The 16,842-nt window shown below is 34.2% G+C and overlaps 1 protein-coding gene across 5 annotated transcripts in view; it reads left to right on the top strand.

Annotated features, from left to right (window-relative positions):
- The window catches only part of LOC134850961 (synaptotagmin-7-like), a 93,001-nt gene that overhangs the window by 37,094 nt on the left and 39,065 nt on the right, over positions 1–16,842 (top strand). The window contains exon 1 of one of the 5 annotated variants that reach the window (XM_063866835.1): positions 4,759–4,906. The exons of 1 other annotated variant lie outside the window; for it this stretch is intronic. The gene's annotated coding sequence lies outside the window, so the exon portion shown is untranslated. Of the gene's footprint in view, positions 1–4,758; positions 4,907–12,934; positions 13,098–13,117; positions 13,456–16,842 lie in introns of those variants that run through there. 3 more of the 5 variants (XM_063866825.1, XM_063866816.1, XM_063866845.1) reach the window with 3 other exon arrangements.

The following is a 16,842-nucleotide window of genomic DNA, read 5'->3' as shown; positions in this document are numbered from 1 at the left end:
ACCAACTTTACAATGTGCCAACCATGATAGAATTTCATGATTTTAATCAACCGTATCGACGAATAAGATGCTACTATTTTCGAATGTGTTTTTGGTAAAAACATATTGAAAATGAGAACATAATGACATATCTTGTTTTAGGTAAAAAATTTTTTACCCTTAACAAATCCTAATATCAACGTACAAATAGGTAAAATATCCATTGAATCAATCTCAAAAAAATTTCGAAGAAGTCTCTTGCCTTGCACTGATCCACTGTACAAACACTGATAAGATCGGTGTTGAAACTTTGCATGAATCATACTGAGCGAAAGTATTTTCAGATTGCTAAGAATTTTTGGATGAACAACCGTGTAAAAGCCCATCGCTTCCAAAATACCCACGGCAGAATCTCCCCTAGCAAGGTTTTTAATTTTGAAAACTGAGCCTAAAAATATGCATTTTCAAAAAAGCAATGAAACTCATAAAATGAATTGTATGGACAAACAATATGGACAAACAATAAAAGTAGATTTTGACCATACCCAAAAATCTGGAGCAACATTATTATCCAGTAGAGTGTATTTACTTAAGTAAGGGCAAGGGATCTGGGCGAATGTATAGCCTAATCTCAATTTTGACAAACAACAAAATTAGATTTTGACCATACCCAAAAATCTGGAGCAACATTATTATCCAGTAGAGTGTATTTACTTGAGTAAGGGCAAGGGATCTGGGCGAAAATCGAAAATCATAAAATGAATCATCGAAAGAGTCTCTTACAGTTTTTTAATTCTAGAAATTATTTATTGGGAAGAGTGAATTTTTGCTTTTTTTTTAGCTCTCATTAAGTTTACGGATAATCTCGTTCTACTGATATATCGGATCCAAATTATGGCCGGACTGAAAAACAGTTGATAAGTTTTCCGCAGCTTCCGATGGTTTTAAAGGTGACAAGGTTGCATTGGTGAAAATTGATCTTCGATTAACTCATTAAGCTAGTGTTTAGTAGAAACTTTTTCTTTTCATAAAATACACTTCAACTGCTTGCCGACAAATAATAATTGCTGCTGATGATATCATAAATTTTTACCGATTAATTTTGAGCTTAAGTTTTGTAGTTAAAGTTTTTTTTAAATCGTACCCTGTTGGTTGTCGATAAAATAGGACGACAACCGTTTTTGATGGGAATTTTTGAAAAGCCTTTCTCCAATTGTATTTCTGATAAGCACGAACTGCCTAAATTTGAACGGTTCATTTGAAATGCTTCAAAGCTCACATGTCGTCTTGTTTTCATGTCGTTTCAATTTGGACACTCAGGTGGACACTAAGGGATTCGACCACCTACCGACGCAAAGGGTCCCCCCTTTGGTACTTTTTAAGAAATCCATTTTTGGCCGACCGACCCTAAATTTTTTATATTTTATACTACATTTTGTGCAGAGCAAAGCGGGTGATAATGTTTTAATTGACGAAACAAGAGCTGTCAAGGTTTCCTTCACAGTTCAATTTGTTGGTTTTGATAACGATTATGTCCGATTCCCAGACTGGACATCAGACCTTCCTACACCAACAACATGCTGGAACCTTAAATTGTCTTATAGACAAACAACAAAATTTGATTTTGACCATACCCAAAAATCTGGAGCATCATTATTATCCAGTAGAGTGTATTTACTTAAGTAAGGGTAAGGGATCTGGGCGAATGTATAGCCTAATCTCAATTTTGACAAACTAATTTTTCAAAACCATTTTAAACTACTTCACGAAATGCTTTGCTAAGAAATGGCACTGTTAACCCAATTGTGAGCTTAATTAAGGGAGAAGGAAGAATTGGAGGCGGGAGGTTGGGGTACGAACCATTCATTCGATAGCTAACACAAGAACTATTTTTTTTCTCGCAAAGTAGACAATAAAGTCAAAATTTAATCATTTTAAAAATGCAAAAAATTTGTCAAAGTTTAAAAACTCACCAATCCGCCGCTTAACTTCGTTATAAAAAATAAGTGATCACGTCACTGATCAACAAAACCCATCACAGAATTTCGAGGTAAATTGTTCCAATTTTGGAAGAAAAAGCGGAATAATGCTTGTGGTGTTTGTGTGTTTTTTCTTCAGTCCAGTTTTGATTTTTCAGCTAAGCTTTTTTGACAGAAAATTATTAGACCCTCTGAAAGGTATGATTACCTGGAGCTCAAATGTTTTTAAAAAGATTTCACCTATGATCATTTTTTGCAGAGTTATGTGTGATTAAAAAAGACCAATTCGGGTTAACACATACGCGGTATATTGCGTTCTTTCAACCCATATAAGCGTTTTACTATGATGGTCTTTGATCCTTGATAAAGCTACTATGACACACAAATTCCATATAGGCAACAAGACTGCTCGTATCAGGGCAACAACCTGAATGTTCTGACTGTTCATAAACTGGTCTCGAAAAGTTTTTGCTTAAAGAAATATTGGCAAACTATGAATTTAAAGCTGAACAATAAGAGTACTGTATGGATTATAATTAAGACCAATTAGCCTGCCTCAATTGAATTTGCAACAACTTTGTGGTGCGGGATATTCACAGCAATTTTACAGCGCTCTTTTTCTCACGTTGGTCTCTATGTGAGCGTTTCATAGCAAAATGTACGCCAGGATAGTCAAGTGGTGTGCGCGACACTTCTGGGTGCGCGAAGAACCATGGAACAATCCCCCGAGAGAATTATTTTTGGGAAACGGTCTGAAAAAATAAAACCACCCAGAACATATATATTCCTTACTTTCTTCGAAAGTCGAAACAATCACACTATAATTCCATGCTATAATTTGGGAACTAAATGGTGTATGTTTTTCAATTCAAACTGCGTTGTAAAAATAACTGTGACTAGACGTTTGGTTTTATTAATAAGTTATGGGACGCTAAATAGTAATAAGTGCAGTAGCGGATTTAAGAGGACGGGGGGGGGGCGGATGTCTTCTTCTCAGGGATTCGAGCCCCTGCCGACCCAAAGGGCGCCCTTTGTACTATTTTGAGATATCCACTTTTGGCTGACTGACCTTAAACTTTTTCTTAAGGCGCTTTTGGCGCCAATATATTTTCGGGAGCGCGCGCCAAAAAAACGCAATTTTTTTAGTCAATATTTTCCAAAAAGTGCTTAAAAACGCTTTCTTAGCCTGTTTTTTTGAAAAATTTGCCCGCGATGCAGAAAAAGTGGTCGAAATGGGGTCTTTATAGTAATTTGAGGGAGAGCTCAGAAAATCAATCGGGTCGACTCAAAAAAAATGTCGAACAAATTTCAATTTTTTTTTTCAGATATCCCCCCCTCACTTCGAGAAAATCTTAGATCCGCGCCTGAATAAGCGTGTGGGGTAATATTGAAGAAAAAAGCCCCGCACTGAAGTTCCATGGATAAAAATTGATTAGGTTTGAGTTTTATTATCAGTGTCCATAAAATTTAAAAAAACTTAAAAATGGACAATATATTGCTATTATTTAAAAATGCCTTAAAATTCATTGCAAATAAATCATAATCGAGTGTTTTTGTTAAAGACAATGAAATTCCATTATAATCGGTTTTTTTCACTTTATGGATATGCGAATTTCAACTCACATAAAGTGTTTTCTACCTTTTAAACTAAATTTGGTTACATGTTGAATTTCAACTTTTTTTTTACTCAGCTTCGATTTTTGTTATTGTTTTTGTGTTCAATTTTGTTCAATTTTGTTGATTTTTTAAGCCAACACCTACCCCCTCCCCCACATACTTGATCAGATGCAACACCAACTACCCCACCTGAATCATCACCCTCCTTTCCTTCCGAAGCAAGGAAAGGAAAAAAATCCATTTTAATGTAACTTTCTAGTTATTATAAAATCCATTATCATGGAGCTCAAATGAAATATAATGCATTCTATTTTTGCGGGAAAAATGGATTTAAATGCTGAAATAAAAAAGGCCGAGATTGTTTCGTTATTTTCTGTTCAATCAAAAAGCCTTTTAATTGGCCTTAAAAAGCAGTCGGTTTAATCATGGCTTCGCCCTGATATACGAGCAGTATTGATGGTGTTCAGAATGATTTTGGTAACTGTTTGCCGTTTGAAATCGATGGCAATGGTGAGTGAAGAAAAATCAAAGTCTATGGTTAGCACCCATCAACAATCCTCCAAGTTAATATTTGCGCCAGAAGCGTCTTCAGCTTTTTGTGTAATTCTGTCATTTTTGATGTAGTCAAGAGTACCTTTAGATAAACTAACAAAGAAAAGGGCTTCGAGCTATTATTTTTTCTCCCGACTTCATCCGCTTTTTTCAGCCATAAGATGCATTGATTTCAACACATTATCTAAGTATAAACTTCAAAATGGAATTATATTTTATTGCATTCGTTTTATGCAGCTAATTCAATGATGCAAGCGTCAGAAACTGTTTAATTTTTTGTTGCAAAAGTGATTATGGGTCAACCTGACTTTTTTCATGATAATTTGAATTTGACGTGAAGCAGGGACTACCAACTGTTACCTTAATTTTACGAAACATATTTAAAACCCACATGACCTGTCCGGTTATATAATGAACACATTACCTAAGTCAGATATAAAAATTTCATTTTGTTTCCGGGACTTGCAGGATTACTTTTCAAAAGACAACTGTCAGTGTATATAGAGGAGGGGTTTCTCAAAAAATCACGCTCACAATCACTTTGCCTCTGAACATTCCATAAAAAACGGAAATTTTTGACAACTTACTAGGCGTTTAACTTTTCGTTAACTGAAAAAGAATCAAACGGATTAAAAAGTATTTTACTCACAAACTTAATCAAGAAACAAAACAACTGTGTCCATTTTTGAGGATAAATTCACAGAAATTTTTCAATAAATCTTTAAAACTAAACATCGTTTGCGTTATTCGGAGCCGATTTGTGACCCTACTTGCAACCGGTAAGCAAAAATTTAGAACAAATTGCATCCTTGCACGATAGATTTGAACTTTTGCGACAAAATTTTTTTTAAATTTAATTTGAATATGATTTGTGAAACAGAAATACTGAACTCTACTTTATTGCTTATAACTACCTAATTTTAATTAAAATCAGTTGCAGGTTTAGGGATTAGCAGATATAGATCAGTAGCAGATTTAGCTCTAATCGCTCCTCCTCGGGGATTAGATCCCCTACTACCCAAAGGGTACCCCCCTGGTACTATTTTAAGACCTCCGTTTTTGGCTGGCTCACCCTAAAAAATTGTTTTAATAATAAACCATAATAATAATGATAATAAATTTGTTTCAAGTAGTGCAGTAATCCAACAATATAGAAAACTTATCATTGAATGCGCACCAACTTGAGCAAGCGCAGAAGGTAATTCAACCTGTTGAAGCGCCGCTGAGAACGTTCTATTAAGTACTGTCTTATATGGACCTGATTGTTTAATCTAAGTAACATTTATACTGAGAAAACTTAATAGATTTATAGAAAAAAAATTCAAACTCTTACAGTTCCTTTATTATGCATCTAATTGATATATTTTTACAGTAGTATTTACAAGCAAAGATTTAAGCGCTTTTAGTATTTAAAGCACTTTTAGTGCCAATGTACACTATTTGTTCAGGGTGGAGAGGAGAGCGCGCCGAAAAACACAATTTATCGGTCAAAAGTGTCCAAAAAGTGCCTGAAAACGCCTTTTTTGGCCTGTTTTTCGACAGTTTGCCTGTGGCCGAAAGCAATTTGGACACAACAGCGTCTTTTTAGTGATCAGCCATGAAACGAAGAAAAGAGCTTGAATTTTTTCCATCCACTGAATTTACGGAACAGTTTTGATTCATGAAACTTTTTTCATCTTTACAGCACCACAAAAATAATACTAACAGTTGCGTGCGCAAAACTTTTTGAGGGCGGAGTTGTTGGGGTTGGGTTTGAAAAATTGATCTCGACTTCTTCATTTGAGGCCTGCCTTCCTAAGTTTTATGAGCTTTGTCAGAGCCTCCAGATTGACCAGATATGGCCATATTTTTTTGACAAAAATTGGGTTTTTGAGAATTTTTCAAAAATTCTGCCACAAAAAATTGATTTCTTTTCGGCCGCAAAAAAATGATTTTTTTTTCGGCTGTCTTGCCCCTCGTTTCAATTATTTATGAACTGATGATATTTTTATTGTTTTTCAATTAGAAAAGCTGTCCAGAAATAGTATCAAAAGACAAATGGGCCGATTATAAAACCTTAGTAGCCTGAATGGCGATGGGAGAGCGGTTGCTTCCCACAATGCTTCTGGTTTTGAATGATATATCATGAAAAGGCCCTGTGATAACCGAATTGAACTACACGGAAAAACATCGAAATCTGAATTTTTTCTTTTATTCAGCCCCAATTATTAGACTGTTAATTGAGCTTCTGTTTTCATTCAATCCTAAATTTATTTTCGGTGATATAAATTTCAACCAACCAGATTCGAGCATTGTGATTAAGTTTTAAGAAAAGCAAAATGATCTATTTTTGGGCCGTGAAACGGAAAAGACTTCGATAACTTTCTCAATGTCGCGTCAAAGATTTTAAAAATTTTGGCTAGTTTTGAGAACAATATAGGCTACTTACGAAGCCACGAGATATTGCTGAAGATATAGTTTTATCTGCGATCATAAAATCAGAGCTGGTTTGGTAGATTTACTTTCGGAAAAGGACTATCATTTGCTGTGCATCTAGCAGGCTAATATCTTTATCTAGCGGAGGTAGCAGACTGCTTCCTCCGCCTTCGACTAAATCCCAAACTTTTTCTTGCGTCTGAAACTCTCACTTGGTTTCACGATTGCAACCAAAATTGTTTTAATTTTTTGTGGCTGTTACTGCGCATTGTGAAGTTAGTTAAACTAAACTTCAAGACTAAGGCAAGAAAATACTTTATACTTTCTGGGGAATGGTGGTGATTCTGTATGCGGAGCGGTGGCAAAGTGGCTAAATCTCCGCCACTCAATCTAAAAGTCTGTGGCTCGAGATTCGCCATGATTCGTGTAAGCTCGTTTCGCTAGCGTAAGCCAACATTACTCAGTCCAGAAAAATAACCAAAAAATTTAACCAGATAAAAAAAGCGACAGATTCTATGCTGGCCCCTTCTCCGGTGAAAAAATGGTCTTAAACTTAATCTAGAAAATTGCAAGTTCAAGAGAAAAAAACTGTTTTTGTTAGATTAAATTTAAAACAGAAAGGGTTTCGAATGATACCACATTAAGCGCTCTAGGAGCGTTCTTTAAAACACTTGAAATAGAGTAAAAAAAATTCTCACTGGGTATGGTCGGAACGGCAGACAAAAGTGATGTTAAGAAACAGTTCAATTTTGTTATACTAAAGATAACGACGACTGCTCGTATCAAGGCGAAGCCCTGAATGTTCCGACTGCCTTTTAAGGTCTATGGAGCAGTAGTTGCTTGAAAAAATTAAAAGAAATAAAATTGAAATGCAATTTTTTTTTCAAAAATTTGAGATTTTTTGTGAAAATTATCCCCGCACACACCATATAAAGTACAAAGTGACAAATAGCGCTCCTAGCAACAAATCAATTACGACAAATAAGCTTTCTTCGACCAATTTGAAACGATTTCGAAGACAGATTAAATCTCCGCTTACGCGTTAATTGTCCCAAATTGGCCAAAATGGCAATCTTTAAACCCCCGTAACTTTACGAAAAATGATTACAGGCAAAATGTTTTTCATAAGTTTGAGCTCACGGTAACAATGTTTTCTGAATGGTTTTCAAAAACGTCAAAAATAGCTAGTTAGGAAGTCGAAATTTGTCTGAAGGAAAAAAACCAACCCGAGCACAATTATTCCAATGCTTTCGTTACGAAAGTCGGACTAATAAAATGTTATTTTTTATGTGCATCTTTTCAAACTCCTACCTAATACTACTTGCATGAACCATTCTCGTGAAAAATTTGATTAAAAAAATAAAAAAGGTTATTTCTAAATTACTATCAAAACACGACGTTTTCCGCGTAAATTTTTAAATGCTATCACAGAAATTGTACCAATATATTTAAAACAAAACAATAATAATATCGAGTTTTGATAGATTTTTTGTAGAAATTGCTCAGATTTGAAAAAAATACAAAAGCTTTTTTTAGACACCGCCGTTGACATCATAACATAAACTCGTCAATTCATCTTTAGAAACACAAAAAAAAATTGCAAAACCGAAATCATTTAGAGAATTAAAAAATACAAAAAAGTGAGCAAATTTTTTTTTACAGTTGTGAGCAATTTTGAAGAATATTTGTGCACGTGTTTGTTTTTTTTCTAGACAAAGTTTGACTTTTCAACTAGGAAACTTTGACGGATTTTTTTGAGTCAAACATCAAGTTGAGCTGAAATGCAAGAAAAATTGTTTTCAATTTTTGTAAAATTATAAGAGATTGAAGATTGTCAATTTGGTACAATTAATGTAGGATGCATTTCGTACTTTTGCCAATTTTGACAAAATCTGGGATAATTAACGCGCGATATGTTTCTTGATTTTAGGAAATATATGTTTTTTGTAAAATTATGATGGTTTAATCATTGCCAATTTGGGTTGATTAATGCGCTTTATAATTCGTGCTGTTAACGAATAAGCGGAGTGTTAACCCGTTTTGGGAAATGTTCATATTGAATTGAGGCACGTTAATTGGACTAAAGTACGCTTGCTTTATGCCAGTTATTTACTGTGAATTTAACACTTTGCTTCAAAAAAGTAGTGTTTGCTTTGGAAAAATGATGAAATTGTCAAAAAAAGGAAAAATTTCAAAAAAACTTTTTCTGTTAATTTGTTTCTTTTTTTTTTTGAAAATATCATTGACTTTGTCTGAAACCAATTACTACTTCATTGACTTTAAAACGCAGCCGGAACATTCAAGACTTTGCCCTGATACGAGCGGTCTCATATAATTTTGTCAAAGGAAAGAATATAGACATCACAGATGCTTTTTAAGAAAAAGAAAGGACGAAAAACTGCGCATCATTCTAACTGACCAGAGAGCAAAAACAGGACTGCTTGTATATCAGGGCAAAGCCCTGAATGTTCCGACTGTCCCGCCATTCATATCGAATAATTTTTGGGAAAAGAAAATATTGAAAATCTATAAATTTTGGACGATATCAAAGTGTGAAATTTTGAACGATACGATATTAGTAGCTAGCCTTAATTTGGAATGATTTTGTTTCAAATTTTGCGGGATAATTCGCCCCGCATAAATAATTCGCGTTGCGTCTCAGCATTGTGAACAAACTCTTCAAAGCGCGCATAATTTAATCCAGAACATTGCCAATTTGGCAATTCTCAAACCTCCAGAACTTTACAAAAAGAAACTGGAGATAAAATATTTTTTTTACATTTGAACTCAGGCAGTCAATATCTATAATGGGGTATAAAAAGTTTTTTTTGAAAAATAATATTTCGATTGGCGAAAATTGACTGAATAAAAAAACCACACCGAGCATAAATATTCCGTTTTCTTCGAAAGTCGGAACAATAATTCAGTAGCGCTGAACAAAGCACTCTTATAAACTCCATAATCGCTATGAGCAAACTCTATTGTATGAAAAGCATTGTTTTGAAAAAATTGTTAAGATGTTTTGATGTTAAAAATAGCTCTAAAAGGCTGTTGTGCATGAATTATACCGATCAAACTGGTCAAAATATGATGAATCAGACCATTTCGACCCAAAGAAGATGTGATTCGAATTATTCGATCAAACCTTTAATGGTTCGAGTTACCACACTAAAAGTTTCTGTAGCTAGACTTAATTTCGAAGCAAAACATGCATAAACACTTTGGGGAAAATATTCGGCTGAAACTGGAGCGAAAAAATGCTCAGCCAAAGCTTCAAGCATGTTGACTAGTTTGACTCCCGGTGCATCAGTTTACTTTTTCAAATTTTGCCGAGTCGGCTCTAGAAGTTTTGCAAAGAACAGAATTTCAAAAAATCATAATAAAATGCTTAATGAAATTTCAAAATTGTCTTACAAGAATTGAACTTAATTCAAAATTTTTATTTAGATTGGCTTAAAATTTGTCTTGTTTTTTAAGATAATTCTGAAAAATCAGTGACACAAAACAAATAAAAATTTTAGCACCAATGATCAGCAGTAAATTGATTTTTGAACAGGGCATATACTATTTCACATCCGCCCATTGTGCGATGCAGCTCCTAATAGCTCCTAAAAGCTCCTCTCGTCAAGGTATGTGCAAAGCAGCCGCCTTTTTCCACTATTTGACTTTCGAGCCTTAATTTTCTGAAATTAAAATGGAGACCATATGGTTTCATATCAGCCCTCAGTTCCTGCGATTTTTTTTTCATCTGAGGAAATCGTTCTTAATTCAAAGGGCGCTTGTTGTAGAAAAATTTTCAATCCCTTTGGCTCAAATCTTTGATTAAAAATCACTCCATCGTGGACGCACAAATGTCAAATACCGAACATATTATCCTTCATACAAAGCCTAGCTTTTATTACCTATTTATTACAGTGATTATACCTTGAAAACACAAACAATAATACTTTCAGTTCCTTGTTTTTTGTTAAACAGGTGTTTAAACAGTCATAACGTTCCGCTTGAACCTTCAAATTATTTGATTGCACCCTAAATCCTACCATAAAGCTTCAAAAAATTCCAAAAATATCCATCGATAACAAAAAATGGGAAATGTCACATTCTTTTTCTGATATGTTTTTTATACTAATTTCTTGACAACTTCAATCCCCCCCTATAGAAGGAGAACGATAGCAGAACCATTTCGCTTGATTGATTTCAATTTATATTCACTTTAATGTTGTAGTATTTTTTGTGTTAGTGTTTTTAACTTACATTTGAAATCAGAGCAGCGTGTCAAATTGACTTCTGAAGCGCCGATTGGGATCAGCTTTAGCTAGCCCCCCCCCCCCCTCTTTTCCCGTTTTCATTGCATCGAAAGTGAAATACAACATGGGTCGACGACCACGTGGATTTTAATTGGTTGTTTTTTTTTCAGTCTCATAAAAAGCAACATCAACAAAACAATCAGAGATCCTTGACTTAGAAGGGAATTAAGACAGAACATTGTATTTTAAAACACTTTTCTTCTTTTCAAAGAAGCAAGATATTTTGATGCAATTCTTGCTTCAACTCTTAAATCCTTTCATACTTTACAGAGTTTTCGTCACGAGCAACGAAACGTTTTTTTCTTATCTAGATACTCCGAAAAACTTGGTGTTAACCCGGGTTGACCAAAAATGCTAGTCATACAATTTTTATATATGGAAAAATGCTAATCATACACTTTCCATACAATTTCATAGGTACAGAAAATTGCATGGATCTACTTAACAATCTCCCCCCTATGGTACCTACTTAAGAATCTCCACCCCTATAAATAAATACAGTAAAATAGCACTGAGCTTTCTATTGAGAATTCTAATTTTGCTGCATTCCGATTGGTCGAAAAGTTGACCAGTTTGATCTACTTAACAATCTCCCCCCTTTCTTGAAAGGGGTGGAGATTGTTAAGTAGATCCAATTGCATGAAAGGTCTATGGCTAGTATTTTTTCATATATGGAAATTGTATGACTAGCATTTTTCCAAATACCAAAAATAATGATTTGTTACATTTTAATTTCTCAAAATTTTTTGGTTGTGTTCGTAACCAAACACAAATGACATAAACCTTGATTACTCAAACGCAGTAACCAAAGGTTTGGCCGTCTCGCATTAAAAATGCATTGGAAATAGCCTGCAATGGTTTAATTCTGTCTCACACAAATAATATAAGGAAAGTAACGAACTTTTAAATTTTGGCAAAAATTTTCAAAGGTGATTATATCTAAAATTTGAATTTTTAAATTACCAGATCTTGATCAAGGCATACAAAAACATGTCATACAAAAGATTGAGGAGTTTTAAGCGTTTTTGAAAGAAGTTATGAAGAAAAAAGGAAAAAAATCCAATATTAGTATCTCCAGGACTAAGTTATACGGACAAAAAACTAAATTTTGCATGCAAAATTTTTTTTCAAAAAATGTTTGTTTGAGCATGAAAATCAATATGCGGTTGAAAAAAACACAAAAAAATATTTGGGGGCAATTTCAAAAATACTTTCAAAATTTTTGTCGTCGCTATCAAAAAAATGCTAGTCATTCATTTTCCATATATGGAAATTGTATGATTAGCGTTTTTTTGACAAAAAGTTTTTCTTTTTTATTTAGTACGATACACCAAAATTTTTGCCAAAACAAGAGAAAAGTTTTTCGAAAATTCGACGACACCATTTTAGCAAAATGTATGAAATTTTTATGATTAGTATTTTTTCATAGACTTAGTTCATGGAATTGTATGATTAGCACTTTTGGTCTATCGAGGTCAACCCGGGAACCTGATTCCATTTTTGGTTTTCATGCAAAATTGAAACAAAATCATTTTCTGTCGTTTTTGTTCCGACTTTCGTGACGAAAGTAACGGAATAATTGTGCTCGGGGTGGGTTTTTTTCTTCAGGCAAACTCGACTTTTTAACTAGCCATTTTTGACGGAATTTTTTAAAATTTCATTCAAAAGGTATTGTTGTGCTGAGCTGAAATTTGAAAAAATATTTCACCTCTGATTATTTTTCATAAAGTTATGGGGGTTTAAAGATTGCTATTTTGGCCAATTTGGGACAATTAGCGCGCGATATATTTCGAGCTATCAAGCGGAGATTTAATCGGTCTCAGAAATCGTTCCAAATTGGTTAAAGCAAGCTTATTTGCCATATTTGGTTTGTTACTAGGAGCGAAGTTTATCATTTTGTACTCTATATGGCATGTGGGGGGATAGTTTTCACAAAAAATCTCAAAATTCAGCAAAAAATTTTTTTTTCGTTTTTTTTTTTTACGTATAATTTTTTACTGCTCCGTAGACCTTAACAGGCAGTCGGAAATTTCAGGGCTTTGCCCTGATACGAGCAGTCTTGTTTATTTATGAATATAGTTAGGTTATTCGCAACGTATATCGATTGCACCTATTAGCTGCAAATTCAACCCGACCGGTAGAAGCCTCAGGCTGTCTTTAATCGTCTATTTTCATCTTCCATATTTACATCTCATCACCCGATTAAACTGCGGTCAATTTAGCCGAAGGCACTTCTACGCCAGGATATGTAAGCGGGCATCAGATTTTCCTAATTTACTACGAAAAACAACAACAAAAAACACCGTCAAAGCACCCGTTTTAACTCTAACCAAATCCCAAATCAGGTCAAATTTGAAAGCCTTTTTGTTTAATCAAATTAAAAGCTGGCAATCTGAAAGTTTTTTCCAAAAAAAGTGAAGTTGATATTCAAAAAACTAATCCAAATCGATACGGTACTAAAATTTAACCAATCAATTTCATTGACCCGTGGGGAGCAACAACATCTTAACGGGTAAGCAAAGCAGTTTAGGGCCTCCTTTAACTATTTCGCCCCTGCAATATCTTATAAAGAACATCGACCTACAAACGATTAATTCAACGGCTAGGTATGTATGGATTTTGTATACCCTCTCTCATGTAGCGAATCCGAGCCCCCTGTTGCAATACATGGGGGAGGGGGGGCTAATGCACGCGGCTAGTTATAACTAGAGATCCTTAGTTTATTCGGCTCTTTTTCCTCCTCCCCCCCCCCCCCCCCACCTGCTAATTTTTATATTTGAAATTATTAATCACTTTGTCCGATTGTCATGAAAATTGTCATGCTGACTGATTAGGCCATGACAAACATATTTGGTCTTCATAACTAACCTCGTAAAACCACTCGTTAGACCATAAAATTCATGTTTGAATGAGGTTTGAAGGAAAAAGAGCCGTTTATTCTAGCCAAAACATCAATCAAAAAGCTGATTTTTTTTCTCAATAATGTATTAATCAAAAATGACGTCTAAAATGTCTCTACAATCTCTAAAGTCAGATTTTTATGTGTTTTATCACCCTTATTGGATACGTATATGCGAGTTTCTTCGCATATATGCGACTTGGAATATTAGAGGGGACATTCTTTGATACATAACTTGAATCGGAGTCACAGTTGAAAAGCTAAAGAAAGATACTACAGTATTTAACAATAAAGGTTGTTTTGATTTTCCTGGAATTGCATGAAAAAAATTCTGGCCAATTGCCTTCCCACTTTTTGGATGCCATTGGATTAAAAAGCTGAACCTTTCTAATAAAAGAAAAGTTTAGAAGTGTTCGATTTCATTAAGGTTTCCTTCATTTGTTCTGTGAACATCAATTTATCAACATATGTTCAGCCATGATTCAACCGTTTTTCGATATGACCACACGTTTATACAAAATTTGTGATAACTCAGATTTGAAACTCAATTTTTCGGCAGTTCTATCCATTAAAACTTCCGGATTGATCGATGATGCAATTTAGTTTCAAAAAAGATTCGCGGTACAATTTTCTTACAATTGCATGCGTGCGAAAATCGATTTGAAGATTCTATGATTATGGTCATATCGCATTTAAAAACACTCTGAATCGCTGTTTTCCGTGAAACAGTTTTATATCTTATCTCAAAAATCTAATTACTTGGCGAGACAATAATGGTCATTTCGAGTTTAATCAAGGTTGAATACAAGAATACAAAGTCTCTTTTGAGTGCCTCTGGTTGAGTTGCTACCGAGAAAAAAAAGAATACCCGGGTTGACAAAAAAGCTTAAAAAAGCTTAATAAAATTCCACACTAAAGAAAAGGGCTAGCCTTAGAATAAATTTGTATGAAATTAGCTTGATAACCATTTTTCCATTTTGCAAAATTGTTTAATGAGTTTTTTTCTTTGAAAAAGAAATTATATGGCAAGCGTTTTTTTTACAAACCACTAAATAATTTAAATTGATCATTATATTTTTGTGTTTGTAAATTACAAAACCCGCACCGAGCGCCCATATTTCATAATCGACAATATTGTCTTTTTATAGTGATTATCGATATGCACAACTACAAAATGCACAATTATGATCCATTATAATGGATTATAATCCCATAATTTTTATGTCAGTATAATCCATTATGAACCGATAGTTTTTGATGAAGTTTTCAATTTTGTTTTAAATTTATTTCATTTCCTGTTTAGTGCAATTGCTACGTATTTTTTTCATAATTTTATACTTTTCACATTTTACATTTTTAAGTTTTTTATTTTTTATATTTTCCCACTTTTTATAATCTCAATTCACGGCAGTTCAATGTTTTATTTAATTTTTCTAATCAAAATCAGAATTCACCCAACCCCCTTCTCTCCCTCAAGTCAATAGTTGACCGGGTGATTCCAATGGTTGAACTCTGCCTCTTTATCAACACCTCCCAGTTAACCATCCTTCCAGTTTAAAAACCCCTTCCCATAGCTTATCCTCTTCCGCCAAGTTTACTGAACGTGGTTGGGGGGAAGTAAAACTCAGAGGGAGTGGTAGTGGGGTTGGTAAACTAGAGAAGTGGGGGGAAGGGGGATTGGGAGTAAACATCGAAGTTGACTATTTTGCCGCGGAAATCCAAAATTAATGAATAAATACAAAAGTGCTCGGTGCGGCTAACTAGTGGTTTTTGCGCTTAGAAAAACTTTATTCGTCTAAGTTAATGTATAGTGGAACCAGTTCAAAACAATTGTTTATTTTATCCTATTACATTCTCGATAAGGGGAGTATTCTAATGCTTGAAGGACCGAATGGTTGAAGAATTTCATTTCAACCAATCAAAATCGCTAAGCGTTCTTATTGGCTAAATGCCTTTACCACAAAATCGAAGTCAATATTAACAGAAAATGTATTAAATCAGTAGGAAATAATCAAAAATAATACAAATTGCGGGTTACAACCGCAATATTATTCAGATAAACATCAAGATTTATCAGTTCAAGTTCATAAGAGTTTCTCAGTCTTCGAATTTTGGCGTTCAACTGACGCCACTTAAATTTTTGGGCCGGAGGTTTTTCGCCCTTTTCGATCCGGCCAAAAACTAAACGATTCGTTTTTTTTTTGGATTTTTTAATAGTAAATTATTAACCACAATGACGGTCTGATCCTGGCTATTTCACGATTCCAGCTTGAAAGCCAGCTTTCGTAAATTGTAGGGTCTATTATAAACATTCCACATTCCAATCTTCATTTTTTGGATCCAAAAATTTTGAAAATAATTCGAAAGTCTTGTAGTTTTGGGAAAAAATTGACAAGTACTTGTATATCTTGGCGTCCAACAGGTCGATGGTAATAACTGACCACTAAATTGGTTGGAAAGGATGCCAAGGCAAAAACTTTTTGCGCAAAACTTTGGAAATTTGTTTTTTTTTGTAAGTTTGAGTGAATTCCATGATTTGATGTTCTCGGTAAATCGCTTGGGTGTAATGAAAGTAGCAGCCATAATGAATATTGTATGGTAAGACATTACTAACTGCCGCAAAAAAACCGAGTTCGAAATCGGAAATTATGATTTCAGGATAAAAAAATCCTAATAGTTTTCCAAATTTTTTTCCTGTAATTTTTGGAGGATATATTCGTACTGACTTTGTTGTTTGCCTTTCAATAGAGCCCAGCACACTGGTATTTTGCTCTTGCCAATCACTACAAAAAACTTTAAATTTGGTCGTTAGGCTTTGGGGCCGTTTTAAACGTCGCATAAAATTGTGTCAGTTTTTAGCAAAAATTTGAGAGATTTCTCAGTACCAAAAATTGCAACTCCGATATCATTGTTCAAATCAAGCAAAAATTTTTCATTTTCTTCAGACAATGCCCAAATTTTTTCGATTTTTACTTTTTTAGGGGGACGGCCGGCAAGCATTTTGTTCTTTCATGCAATAAGCTCCTCGCTCCCCTTGATTTTCCGATATTCCGGCGCCAAAAAATGAGAATTTTGAGTGTTTTTGATAGTTTTT

Source organism: Symsagittifera roscoffensis, chromosome 1 (assembly GCF_963678635.1).
Source record: "Symsagittifera roscoffensis chromosome 1, txSymRosc1.1, whole genome shotgun sequence".
Lineage (NCBI taxonomy): Eukaryota > Metazoa > Xenacoelomorpha > Acoela > Convolutidae > Symsagittifera > Symsagittifera roscoffensis.
Note: the sequence above shows the minus strand (reverse complement) of the source record. Positions and strands in the feature narration are given on the sequence as shown.